This window comes from Ixodes scapularis, unplaced genomic scaffold, assembly GCF_016920785.2.
Source record: "Ixodes scapularis isolate PalLabHiFi unplaced genomic scaffold, ASM1692078v2 PGA_scaffold7__128_contigs__length_106722199, whole genome shotgun sequence".
NCBI classification, from domain to species: domain Eukaryota; kingdom Metazoa; phylum Arthropoda; class Arachnida; order Ixodida; family Ixodidae; genus Ixodes; species Ixodes scapularis.
This window is the reverse complement of record NW_024609882.1, coordinates 60,374,413-60,388,475: the sequence shown is the minus strand read 5'-3', so window position 1 is coordinate 60,388,475 and position 14,063 is coordinate 60,374,413. Positions and strand designations below refer to the sequence as shown.

Here is a 14,063-nt window from a genome sequence, read left to right as displayed (position 1 = left end):
GTAGAGTACTAAGTAAGCCGCGCTATGGACCCACTCACGAATTTCACTCTCTCCTCAAGCCCAGAATATCAAGTCTACGTCAGCCACCATTATGTTTTATTTGTAAAAATATCTGCTCGAGATAAGCTGCGTCCTGCTGGGGCAAAACAGGAAGAAGAAAGAAAGAATATTACCATTTTCTAAATGCTCGCAAAAAGCTGACTCACAAAAAGGGTAGGGTAGACGCAGAGCCTCTGGGTAGACGGAACGTTGTCTCCCGTTGTGACATTATGAAAATGGTCGTAGTCACTATATCCGAGAAGGACATCGTTAATTCTTTTCAGTGCACTTACCGCCTCGAGCTTCTCGAAGAGGCGCACAATCACTTGGTGTCCTCCTCTCCCCATCTTCGATCGCAAAGAAAAAACAAAGGGAGCAAAAAAAGCGGATATAACTTGCCCCCCCCCCCCCCCTTTTTTTTTTCGTGAATTGTTCATTTGGTTTTTTTGACATTGACCCTAACATTGACATGTTAGGGTCTAGAAAATTTGTAGATTCAGGGGCTTGGTGTTGCAAAAAAGGCCTTGCGGAACTGAAGAGTGCCGAGCCTCCCTTTGCGCTGGCAGATTCGCGTGACAGTGTCACTGCGCTCGACTTTACAAAAATGAAAAAAAAAAAAAAAACTTTATTTAGAATGGGGGCGGGGGGGGGGGGGGTTGGTTCTGACAAAAAATGTAACGGATTACAAGGAATCCGTTACGTCACAAATGTAAGGGAATTACTTTAAAATTACTGTAGAAAATATGTAATTATTCCGTTACAAAATTACTGATAAATGTAAGGGATTACAAGTAATTTTGTTACTTGTAACGGATTACGTACAAGTCTGGTCACAGCATGCTCAGACAAGTTCTCCTGAAAAAAACAAAGGTATGTGAATGATGCATTGAAGGTGTATTGGTGCTACTCACTTAGGAACAAAGTCAGCACTACTTTTATTCCAACAACCCGTCAGAGTGTGAGCCAGAGCATGCACCGGTCTCTGGCTGTTCCCACTCTGTTTCAGTTTATCAGAATGCACTTTGTGTGAAGCAATGTATGAAAGGAACAAAAATGTTTACTGGTATTCATTAGCGTAAGCTATCTATGCTTGGAGGCAAGCTAGAATTTTAGTACTCATTTCCACCAGGAGAACCATAGTAAACAACTTTTAACACCTAACGGAGCATGAATAATTTACTTTTATGTGTATATTTTTCTAACAACCAAACCTTGTAAGAACTAGCTTATGCACTATACAAACTGCACACAAAATGTTTTTTCTTGAAGTGGCAATGACCATAACAGAGTACATGATGTGACACTCTCGCTTCTTAAGTGCACCTGCTGCAGTTTCAGTGAAATGAGTGAGTTTGAGTATGCCATACGCTAAGGACTTTGGGCACATGATGAATCTCAGCTTTAAAGTTATGGTGTGTGCCTCTGCTAGCAACACAACAATAACAATTATGCGAAACTAAAACTCTATTCTTCACTGCTACAATGTTCATAGTTTTAGAAATGCATCAGATGTAAACCTTTCCTCATCATCTAAATTGTTTTCACTGCAGGAGTGCAGGTTTCCCGTCTGTTCACTCATACTAAAACCCAAAGGGAAGTAAACTCTTCATGCAATTGCAAATCAAATAACATCAAGCGAGGGGACGGCGTTGAAGAGGTCGGCCAACTAGAGCCCAGCGCAGATGAACCTGGCACCGACTTAGAAGATGGAAAGGAGGATCAAGATCCTTCGAAAGATCGAGATCAGGATTACGATCCTTCGGAAGACCATAAGAAAAGGTACGCTCAGCTTGTGCAAGCATCAGTGACACAGAAATGGAATAATATAATATGGTGAGATGTGTTGACTAAAATATAAGCATGGCAGTTCTGCGCAGCTCACACACGCAACTCTGACCTCTACATGATTATTATTCTCAATGAATAAGGAACGCGGAACATGATTTTGGCTATGGTTTTTCCAGCGGAGGGATTAGACCAGCCACCGGGTTCTCTGCAGTTTTCTTTGTTTTTTTTCTGGCAGTAGACATTACTTTACAGGGAGGCATAACCCGGGGCGGATCCGAGGGAGGGGAGGGGGGGGGGGGGGCGGCCGCCTCCGCCAAACAAAATCGACCCCCCCCCCCTCCCTCCTTTTCGGAGGGCAATTTGACATGAGTGGGCACCCTTGGTGATATTAAAGAATGGACGAACAGTATCTCTACAGATCCCCCCCCCCAAAAAAAAAACGGAGTTCTGGATCCGCCTCTGGGCATAACGTTACCGAATGAACCCTCGTGTTCTTATCACGTACCTAGTAGATCACACTGCCACCCCACCTGCAAACTGATAATAAAGGGTGAAATAATCTACAATGTTCTTTTTACAGCTCCAGTGAGACAGAGGCAGCATGGGATGGCAAGCGTGTATTCTTGGGGGCGGAGGCCAAATTTCGGCAGCTTGGTGGCGGGGGCCAAATTTCGGCAGCAATTTCGGAAGATCTGTCCAGAGTGTTATGCCAGCTGCAATGTTTCGATTGAGCCTGTGGGGACAGTCTTGGAGGTCTTTTCTGAGTGCCTTGCAGGCCACCACTCCTATTAGGTCAACCAAGAGATCGTGAATCAGCAACCACTTCTCAACTTGCTGCTCTGCGCGGGTATCTTGTTCGCAGGGCAGAGCCCCACTCTATCCTTGAAGATGTTGTCGAGCATTGGTGTGCAAGTCGTTAGCTGCTCTACATTTTTCACCCTACAGTGGACTCACCTCTGGCCGGCTATTGGTAGCAGGAGTGTTGACATGCTTCTGCTCAATCACGTAGTCAATCATACCAACACCCTACTCACTCGCGGCTTGTCTAATGCTTGAAATATCAATATAAGCCGAAAGTTACGAAGTGGGCAGACTATCTTATGTGCAGCTGTGGAACCAAGAACAGGCTTCTCTACTGCAAGAGGCAAGGGCCAATCCCCTAAGCCTGGCCGGGGATGGTCGGGCCGACTCGCCAAGGATCAGCGCCAAGTTCGGCACATACTCTGTGCTGGATCTCGAGACCACAAAGATTGTCCATTTCGAACTTGTGCATGTATGAATGTAGCACTCTGTGCACCAGTTAATTTTTTTTACATGCATTTAGACAAACCTTTAGGAAGAGTGTCTACTGTTGATTGTACTAGCAAATTTGAGTCTCAACCATTCATTCCAAATATTGATAGGCTACTTTATCTCTATAGCGCCGAATGTAATTTTTTCTTGACAGTCTAATGAGGCGGGTGGCGGTAGTCGCATGGAGCTGGAGGGGATAAAGAGAAACCTCAGCTTTTTGGACGTAAAAGGCTTGACCGTGGAGCTCCTCATCACCGACCGCTATGCACAACACAATGCCTTCAGAAAGAAGGAAAGGCCTGAGATTCGCCACGAGTTCGACGTGTGGCACGTCTTGAAAGGTACCGTTTGCCTGCTTTAAAATCTGTGTCTGAATCTCCAGAGCTGCCTTGCTTTTGAAAAAAAAAAAATCAGTCGCTAATGGGACACAAAATATTGCAATTAAAACAACTCTTTAATACAGTGTGTGTGCTGGTTGAAAGTTTCGAACCACAGATGGCTGGAACATACAACAAGTGGCAAGCTGTAAAAAAAGAAAAAAACCTCTGGAACTATGTGCAGCCAGCATGCCCGAGTTCGCCAGGCCCAAATATAAAGCGCAATCAAAGCTCAGTTGGGGTAGTGTCGAAAAGTCACATATTTTTATATTTATCTCAATATTGTAGGTCGATATTTATTCCATATTCTGAAGTCTATCCACTGTGGCCCGCTTCCTCTTTGAAGACTCGTCACGCTGCAGTCTGGTGTGCTTGCCTACGGACTTATTCGAAAATGAATCGTGAGCAAGCGTCCAGTGATTAACGGGCTGTACAAATAGTCATTCTTGTTGTTAAACAAGAATGACAACTTCAGTAATTCCTCACTTAGCTGAATAAAGAGTTATTGTTCTCAGAAACGCATATCCTTATTCTCAGGCATCAAGAAAGAGCTTGTCGCGGCCATGAGGAGCCCCACCTGCGCCGAGCTTGCGCTCTGGAGCATACCAGTGCAAAACTACCTATGCTGGGTGGCTGCTTCAAGCCAGGGAAATCTGGACCTGATAGTCCCGAAGTGGCTGTCCGTTCTAAACCACGCTCGGGACATCCAAAACCACACGGACGCCCGCTTCAAGCCATCGTAACCAAGCGGTATCTGCTGGCCGACTTGCCGAAACTCTCCACGCGCTACCAGACATACACCGTGGAGGCGTTTCATGGGCTCTTGAATCACGTCTGTCCCAAATTATACCAATACTCATACAAGGGGATGACGGCAAGGTGGTTGTAACACGTGAAATCTTTTCATGTGGCAGCCTCAAATGGGTGTCATTTTCATCTAATAATTGTTTCATAATTTTTAATTAGGCAATGGTAAGAAATACAAACAAAAGCATATATACACTGCTATTTCTATACATGTCGTGGTCATCCTGCTCAGTTGGAAATAAGCAGGATGTTGGTGTGAGATCATCTTGACACTTATCTCTGGAAAATCATTGTATCTCTTCAGAACCCAGCTGGCAGTCCTCCATTTCAACGAAAATGGCAACCAGCCTCAAGCATTGACAGAGGAGGGTGACAAGTGCTATAACGTGAAGCACCCCAAGGCCAATTGGGGGAAACCAGTGGCAGCCAAAAGAAAATATGGACGAACTTATGGTTTGCATGAAACAGCTTTAATGTTTATTTAGCTTAATTATACAGTTCTAATTCAAGATTACAAACTGAAAGCAAAAGTGGCTACTGTGACTGAAGTCGTGTGGTACAGCGATATTTAAAATTTTTATACCATTCATTTAAGTCAACGTGATTTTTTTAAATCTCAAAAGTTACGCGCAGACGTTTTGACACTTTGCACATGAACTAAGGTTTATTATGTTGAACAATTTTGTTACAGAGTATGTCGGGAGGCTCCTTGATGTGGTCCGAGATTGGGCCCAGATGAAAACTCGAGGTTTCGTTCTGATCATGCCTTGCGAGGATCCAACACCACTCTGCAGCTCTGCGAGGAAAGTTCCGAACGCGGAGCTGACACAAAGGCATAAAACAAGGTTCAACAAATTAGGTGTCTTTTATATGACGCTACATATCACATTCGGGAGCTTGTGTTCATTTGTCTCAGTAAGCTTACTGTCGGTATTCCCACTTTTCCTATTCCAAATGCAGATGTATTCTGGGGTACCCTCACTTCACTGGGGACCCCACACTAGGATTCTCAAGGCCTGCAACGTCGCATCATCTCGCCCAGTTGTTGCACGAGAGTGTATTTTTTTTATGGTGCACCAGCTTTTCTTTCTGATTGGGACCAGTGTGGTTCTTTTATTTGTTGTAACTTTGCTTCAATCCTGTTTGTAAATTAGAAAAGGTTCGCATCTGTTATGCACATGTTCTGCCTTTCCTAATCGGGAACATTTTTTTCTATAAACTTTAATGAATTGAAAACGTGTTCCTGCCTTGGATTGGGGGTGGGGGTTTAGTACACGTGCTGAAACCCGGTATAAGCTAGGTCCTTTGACGGGAACTTCGTTCGGATCTTGCTTACGACACTGCTTGGAAGGATCCGTCTATTCCCCTTGCCGAGACACTCCCATTTTAGGAGCGCAAACTGCCTGTATGCAATGTTTAGCATCTGCCTAGAAAGACAAAAATAAATATTGAGTGGACTTCTTTTTTGTTGTACTCTGTGGCACAATTTCTTTCTTTTCTTCTGTTGCACTGTGATCTGACAGGGTCTTTACCCTGCACTAATTCCATAAGCTGATGCAGAGAGCACCATTAAGTGTACAAGTTGGTCTAAATAATTGCTTTAAAAAAAAACGAAACAATGAGTGCTTGGTTGAAATAAATATGTCATGATCTGCACACTGGTATACTCACCTGACTTTCGGATAACAGGTTCTGTACCCATCGTGCCTCCTGCTTGCCAAGGCGATGTCGAGCAGAGTCTTGTTGAGGCAAGCTTGTTTAAATATTGCCTTCTCCGTCACACATTTTTTATTTTTTTTTTCAATTTTTTATCGATTTCTACCACCTCCTGGCAGTACATGCTCTCCTCTTCTGTGGTCATGGTTTTGCACTCTTCACAGGAACACCTATTGAAGATAAGAGATCAAGCCTGTTGAAAATGAGCGATATGAAACTATTTGCGATCTGATCTTTTTATTTGTTTTCCTATCAACTAACCCTTTGCAAACGAAATGTATGCGCATTCAAAAGAGGTAGGAACTTATATGAATTGCTACAAATCTGAATGAAAGTTTATAGCGTGCAATGAGTAAAAACAGAAAAGGCACACGTTTTGAGAGGATGCCATCGGATGTGTGATCTAACGAAGCGAGCGAACGTCAGCTCTGGAAGAACACATGGATAAGCTCGACATGAATAGATGATTCGGAAACATGTGTTCATATCGATACATCTGTCACGATAACGACATGCAAGTGCACCAAAATATACCTTGGGTACGGGAAAGGTAAATAAATAAAAAAAAGAACGGGCGATGAGCACGAAATCGCGCGCCGTTGTTGATCGAGACAGGTGTACAGTACACCAGCGCATTCGAGGATTAAACTCGTGAGCTGCACGAAGGGTAGACTAACTTGCATGCCGTTTTGACCCTGTGAAGACATCAGTCGTGAATCTAGGCTGATTTCTTTGCATATGGTTCATTTGTCAAGAACGCTTAGATTAGCGTAATGCTTATGGAATATTGCGGCCGACGATTTATCAGTCTGTAGTGAAGCGGCCATAGCATAATTTACCCGCTATCGGAAAATTGCACCGCCAACATATTGTTTACAACGCATTTAGAAAACTTCGTAAGAGCGTACTAGAGAAACTGCCACTTTCTGTCTGGTCAGTGTCATACCAAATTGACCGCCTCACGGTACCAGTGTTCAGCAGGAACTCGCAATCTTAACTTTCGTTCATTGGAATTTTAGGTAAAGAAACGCAGAAAACGTCAAAAAATGAGAGTACATACCAGTCTGTGTTGCCAATACGGGCAGAGGACGCGATGTCGCTGCGCTGGGACTGAGAATCTTGCGGCTCCCCTTGTTCGCCAGCGTCTTTGCGGTTCCTAGAATTCTTTGCTATCGTTTCAAAGGCGCATGGGATGACCTCGATATTTCCTGCAATCGTGTGAGCACCGAGACCCGCCATTTCCACATTTGCTGGCTGGCCGGCTGAGCAGAAGAGGTCCTTCCATGACGTCACGGCTGTTTCAGCCAATGGCAAAGCGCGGGGCGTCCGGCACTTGTTTTTTGGATTGTTCTTGCCGCTATGAATATTTTCGTGCCAAATAGTTGTTTTTTTCGAGTTCACGAGGTAAAACTGCCTTTGAAGTCGCCTCTAACTCACATTTCTCGAGAACCTCCTCAATTATTTCTTTAATGACTATATGTGTGTTTATGTTTCGTACACCTAAGTTTTAAAGGTCGAACTACCGTACATCTCGGAAATCTTCCCAGCAGTATTGTGAGTACATTGAAAAATATTAATTCGACAAAAAAACTCTATACTTGCTATTTGGTTTCATCGCTTTTGTCTACAGCAGTTCGCGCCCGGGTTTAGTACCCCTTGGTTCTTTCTGTCCTTCTGAGTTAAAACATTTATGCCAAAATCAATCTCTAAAATAAACTTCCAATGACGTTTTAAACTACATCTTGGTTTATTGTTCACAATCATTTAGGTACCCGAAAGGTTGAAGGCCTGAGGACGTCTGAAATGCTGGAGAGTCTGAAAAAATAAAGGAGCTGAAAGGTGTGAAGGGCTCAAGGTGTTTCAAGGGCTGCGGAGTTTGAAAGGCTGAGGGGTGTGATGGGTTGAAAGACTGAGAGGGTCACTAATGCTAGAGTCCCACAAGAGCGACACACAGAAATAACCGACACCGACAAGCCTCCAACACGTGCAGCATGCACACTATCATACATTTGCAAGGCTTGCAGTCTCTCGGTGCTCGTGAAGTAAGCACGAGTTATTGCAAGCCTGTAAAGGATTCTCTCCCGTGGATGATGCTAGTGTTTGAGGCTTTTCGGTGTCGACTGTTTCTATTTGTCGCTCTAGCGAGACTCGGAAATAACACCAAGGCGGAAAGGTTTATTTCAATAAGGTATGAGTAACCGACTGTGTTGCAACCAATTGGGGCCGCTTACGACGAGCGAACACACTGACACCTTTACGCATTCTTTCAGGTAGCCCTGAATCATTTCTGATTTACGTAGAACTAAAAGCTGAAGGCATTTCAATACTAATTAAATTAGATCTACACGTTTTATATTACAAATTGTCCTTTCCAACATTCTTGGTATTATTTCGGACAAAGAGGAATAATCGCGCGTTAAAAAGCAAGTCATACAGTCAGTTTGAAAGTGTTCCTGGCCAACCCGATGATGGAGCCTGTGGCCTATCTCATCATGAGCAGTCACAAGCGATCCGACCGAAGTCGATTTCAATCAAACGGAATTGTGTGAAATCGCACTTAACCGAATGTCGTCATATGCGAGAGCAACCTTTTGCCGAAATATCGGTGGAACCGAACATAAGCCGCGCAATTTGTGTCGCTTGTTCATGGCCAGTCCTGAGCCTCATTTGGCCATGAAGCGCCCAGCACAATAAAATAAACATTTCCGAAGAACAAAAAGGAAACAATACGTCCACTTTCCATTATTTAAGAAAGATAAACACATTTCCGGCTCCTGGCCCTCAGGCGTTAGACTTGTGTCCACTACGCAATATGGTGCTACATTCTTAAAAAAAAAGAGTCGCTATGACTCTCCTTGGGGGGTATTGGCGCGCCGCAGAATCGACTCCAGTTTGTAGAGTCGCTCGACTCTTTTTTTAAAGAGAGTCGCCATGACTCCTTTGCGCGCTACAAATTTGACTCCTCCACGACTCCAGCTTGTAGAGTCACTTGACTCTTATTTAAAGAAGAGCCCTGCGACTCTCATCACACTAGAGTCATGGTAGTGTATGGGCGACTCCAGGTGACGTAGTCCACTGCGACTCTTTAAACACTCTTATCCAACCGAGAAAAAGAGTCACACGACTCCTTCCTGGTAATCCCCGTGACTCTGTAACAAGAGTTGTGAGGACCTCCTTTTATGAAGCGTCCCCCGACTCCTATCGCAAAAGAGTCATGGGAGTGTTTGAGCGACTCTCCAAAAGATAGTCAGTGCTGACTGTCACTTTGTCTGGAGTATAGCAGCCGTAGTCAAGTATCAGTTTGTTGAACAAAGGGAGGCATTGTGATCGCTAGGAGACTTCTTGCCGCCTGCGAGGTTCCCAACTTGAATTACTCTAAAACAAGGGTAGTAACATCAACTGTGTGAAAATATAAAAGTTGAAATGGGAATTTCGATTCCACCTAAAAGAAGCGGTAACATCAATTGTCTGCAAGTGTAAACGTCGAAATGCAGAACTGATATCCTACAATTTCCTCTAATGAAACATGGAAAAATGAACGATGATGGTCTTAACGATGCTGAACTGAATGCTGCTCTAACATTTATCATGAAACACAACAGAAGCTTTCAGGACAGCATTGTTTTGTTACATTGGAATTTGCACACAACAAAAAAAAGTAAAAGTTTTTTTTTAATCGCCAGCTTAACTTTCTATTAGTTTGGTTATACTTATCATTTACAGGGGTGATTTCAGATAAGATCGACCAAAGGGTGGCTGGTCGACATTTTTAAATCAACTGATGTTTTTATATGACATTGTCTAGTGTCTGGTATAAACGAATCCACACTTAGTTTTGACCCAAAAAAAATTTGGAGACAAGAAAAATCGTAAGGCAGGGAGAGGTGGACAGTTGCAATAACGTGCACTGATGGAGGGGGCAAGTTTGAAAGTGAATAATTAAAACAATAAAATTAGGAGAATTTTCAAACTTTTTACAAACAAACTATGGGTACAACTTGCTTGTAATATAAAGTAATAATATTTATTAAAAATGTATTTAGGTTTCTAAAAATTGCCAAACATGCCTGCTCGAACGACAAATGGCAAACTTTGGAAATCTGTGTCTCATAAAATATTTTAATCATTATTACATAACTTGCAGACATTATTTTACTAATATATGGCTATTATTGAAAAAATAAATAAGGTATCTGAGTGACACAATAGTTACAATATATTTAGGCAAACATGGGAAAAAAATCAAACAAAGAAAAATTCCAATGCGAATAAAAAAAAAACACCACCTTCGATTTTTTAAAATTTGGGTACCCTGTTATACTCTATTTCGGCATTCATTTCTATTAAAAACATGTTGCATCATTGCACTGTGAAAGAAGAAACAACTCCCCAAAGTAGGGTCCTTTTTCAAAGCCTACCCTTAGCAGTGTCCTATACAAGAAGTGACTCTGAGTTCCAGTTTCATGAAACTTGCACAAATCTTTTATATACATTTATTCAGATGAGGTCATTGATAAAAAGAGCAATCGGTCACACAGTAAAAGGGAGGAGAAACTATATACAGCATTTTACATAAGCGTACAAAGTGGTATCATATTAGAGACTAATGATTTGAGAAAAGATGATGCAGTGTGAAGTTGTACCTTCCGGTATATTTTACATCTAGAGTAAAATAAATAACTTTACTTCCACACACAAAAACAAAGATATAATAGTAAGATATTTAGGTTGGCTGTGTATTTACGATTACAAACAATTTCAGGTGACGGATGCCATAGTGCCTAACTGGAGCAGCTTCGATGCTCTCGGTGTATGAATGAATCGTGGCAAGCCGATATATTTTATCCTGCTCGAGGATAACATTTTGGGATTTTTTTTATAGTGATCAGATAAAAATTATTAGTAACCACCAACAAAAACAGTAGGTTAAATACCCCGTGAAGAAAAATGTGATAAATAAGATGTCCCTGCATTCAAAATGAGCAGTCCTTGGGAAATCAAATTCGGCACTTTACGCTAAGGTTTTCCTCGCTGTACCCATTTAATAAAGTTGCTTCCAAGCAGATCCGACTGTCCGTGCTACATATACGTCACAGGTCCCTTCTGTTGATGACTTGCTGAGCCGCCACGCGTGCCAAGACTGAATGCCAGGGAAGGCGCGCACCGTCAGCGAACAACCTCATTTTCGTTCAGATATACAAGATGCACGCCTTTCAGTTTCTTTGATAGAACGCTCACCATTGTCCTGGCCATATGAATTGCGCTTACTGAACGTTCTCTCAGGTTGTTCAGCGTGGCCTGGTGCTTCACGAGTCCGCCAACTCCGTCACATGCATTTTTCCCATGTCCAGATGCAGAAAATAACCACTGGGCTTGTGGGCAATCGTCCTTTGCAAATTGGTGAAGCTGGTAGCGATTCTTGAAATGACTGGCGGCGCCGTCACTTACGTACTTCACGTACGAGTATACCGCAACGTTGTCTTCAACCCACTCCTTCACTTTTTCTAGAGCCAAGCAAGCGTGAGCGGCGTCGTGACACAGGTCCTCACTGATGATGGCAAAGCTGTTTGTAGATTTTCTTGTCGTCACTACACATGTAAATATCGAAACTTGTTTTTTTTTCCAGTGATATGCTTGCACTTCGTCAGGAAGCACGATGGTCCAGTTTTCAGCAAAGTCAAAATGAAAGACAATGCTCCCGCGTTGCATGCACTGTTTTTCATCGTAGATCCCTTTACCTTGCGTTTGCCGGATATGGTTGTGAAGTACCCAACTTCCAACCGTCACTTGGATGACTTTTAGGAAAGTCTCAGGTTCCAAAGTTTTTTTCACAAGGTCGCCGGACTCCCATGTTGCAAGCACAATCTCTTCATCCTCCGGGATATCAAGTTCCTGGAGTGTAAGAAACTGGCCTTTTGGGCAGTGATCACAGTCTCCTTGAACGCACAGTTCTGTTGCTGGGTCTCACAGAAATGCCGAGTTCATTTCACCAGTGTTGAATGTTGAGCCTGTAACGTTCTCTAGAGCGGCAATACAAAGATAATAATTGGCGCAGCGCACACAAACGCACACTTCCTGGTGTGTAATACATTGGACCCATCTAGGGCGTCACGAATAAAATTTCGTTAGCCCAACGCCGGAATCGGGATGCTTGTCTTTGTATATACGGAAGGCCTCTCGTATTGAGCGTGTCATGAAGCGCTTTGGCACGAACGTTTTCTCTCCGTTGAGCATGACAGAGATGACGTCCTTCTGGTTGGGACTTTGGCGCGAACATTGTAGCTCGTCTTTCGTGAAGTACTCTGGGGCAGCAGACAGGTTCTCAGGGCTCACCTTGCACCTCGTGTAAGGATCCGGCTCATACCACACGCCATGCTTTTCCTTGAGTTTTCGGGATTTACTGATGAGGTACATTGAGGCCTGTGGAATCATCTTTTGAACCTCATTCTTCGTCAGTGTTGACGGCAGGAGTGTAAGCAGTTGACAACGTTCCCGGAGAGAGGTGGCGGTTTCAAAGGCCTGCCGAAAGTTGTCCACCCACTCAGTGCATGTGGAGCATGTTGGTTCGGACGACCCCGATGGTGCGTCCCTGTCGTACGCAATACGTAGCCTTGAGCCTATATTCTTGACAGCAACCTGCTCCAGTTCTGTCTGCTTTCTCTTGACATAGGCAGGCCTGTCCCGACTTCTTACGACGCTTGGTTGTCTCAGCGGCGACACATCTGTAGGTAGTATGCTGCGATTTAGATCTTCAATTGCTTCTTCAGCTGGCACAAATATGTCAGGGCACTGCTCTGAGCTTCGCATCGAGATCTCCTTAGTGATGTGCATGAAGCAATGGTAGCACAGGTAGTCCGTCGCACTCACTTTGGTGGAACAGTCAGGCGGAAGAATTTGCTTCAACGAGTTTAGGTCCAACTCGCCAACACTTCGAAAATTCCGCTGCTTTGGTATAGTCTTTTTGTGTTTGCAAAAGTAATCTGCACAAAACACTCGTTCGGAGCTCCAGGACGTCTTCATAATGTATGCATAAATAATAGAAATTAAACCCCAACTGATGGCATATAATTGCCAAGTGAAAGAACTACTGGGTGCACAAGTGACAAGTCCGAGGCTGAGGAGCTCACTCACTGCAAACGTACATTTGAAAAGAGAGGTCACAACTGAGGCTGTCGGCAAAGCTTGATCCACGTCAAAGGAAGAAAGAGGGAAAGTCTCCAGACAAAAAATTGTGGTCAGCGGCCTTCGAAAAAGACTTTCCGGAATCGCACTGTCGTCCCTCCACGCGCTGATATGAAAGCACCCGAGCTTCTACCACGTGGTTCATGACACAGCCTGAGCCATGTCGGCGACCGGTTCGCGAGGGGTTGGCGGTGGGGTTACGTCGATGGTCACTCGGATTAGCCCTTGCTGTACTGAGCTACCGCCTGCGGTGCCTTATCGCCGGCTGGTGTCAACAACGAGAACACACACACCCTGTCTACACCAAAACTACAAGCGTTCACCGCACACGCGTCGCCGCCGCTTTTAAGCTTTTGTGAAATTGCTTTCTTTTGCCGCGGAGAACCGCCTTATCTTAACTACGCGCCTGAAATCCTTCCAGGCGGGCGTACACAATATCAAGCGTTTCGAGAAATGCCCGTGGAGTAGAACTATGGGAAAATTCGGAGCCCGCGATGTCGATATCGTCGCCGTTGTGTTAGTACGCCGTCGCGTGCTGCAGTCCCCCGTTGGGGGAGGGGGGGGGGGGGCGGTCTTACTACGATAACATGGCGACAGCGTTTACACTCTATGTATTTACGCGAGGCTCCAGTATTTGGGGATAATGCTGCCGGTTGGTGTGCCCCTTTGTGCCTGATATTATCGCCCGTGACGCCAGCGAGTGAGATGGCGACAGGCATGTCTGCCCAGTAAACAGGCGTCGGCGGCCATGTTTTGCTGGTTGAAGCGAACCCCCTTGTCCTTGACAGCGAGCGGGGAAATGCGAAAAAAAGATTGTATCGGCCGTTTTGCCAGAACTATCGACGAGTGTCGTCTGCGGCT

General features: G+C 44.2%; 1 pseudogene; it reads left to right on the top strand.

The window, feature by feature from the left end:
• The first annotated feature begins 867 nt into the window (after window positions 1-867).
• On the top strand, window positions 868-5,397 carry LOC8043930 (annotated as a pseudogene).
• Window positions 5,398-14,063: the final 8,666 nt, after the last annotated feature.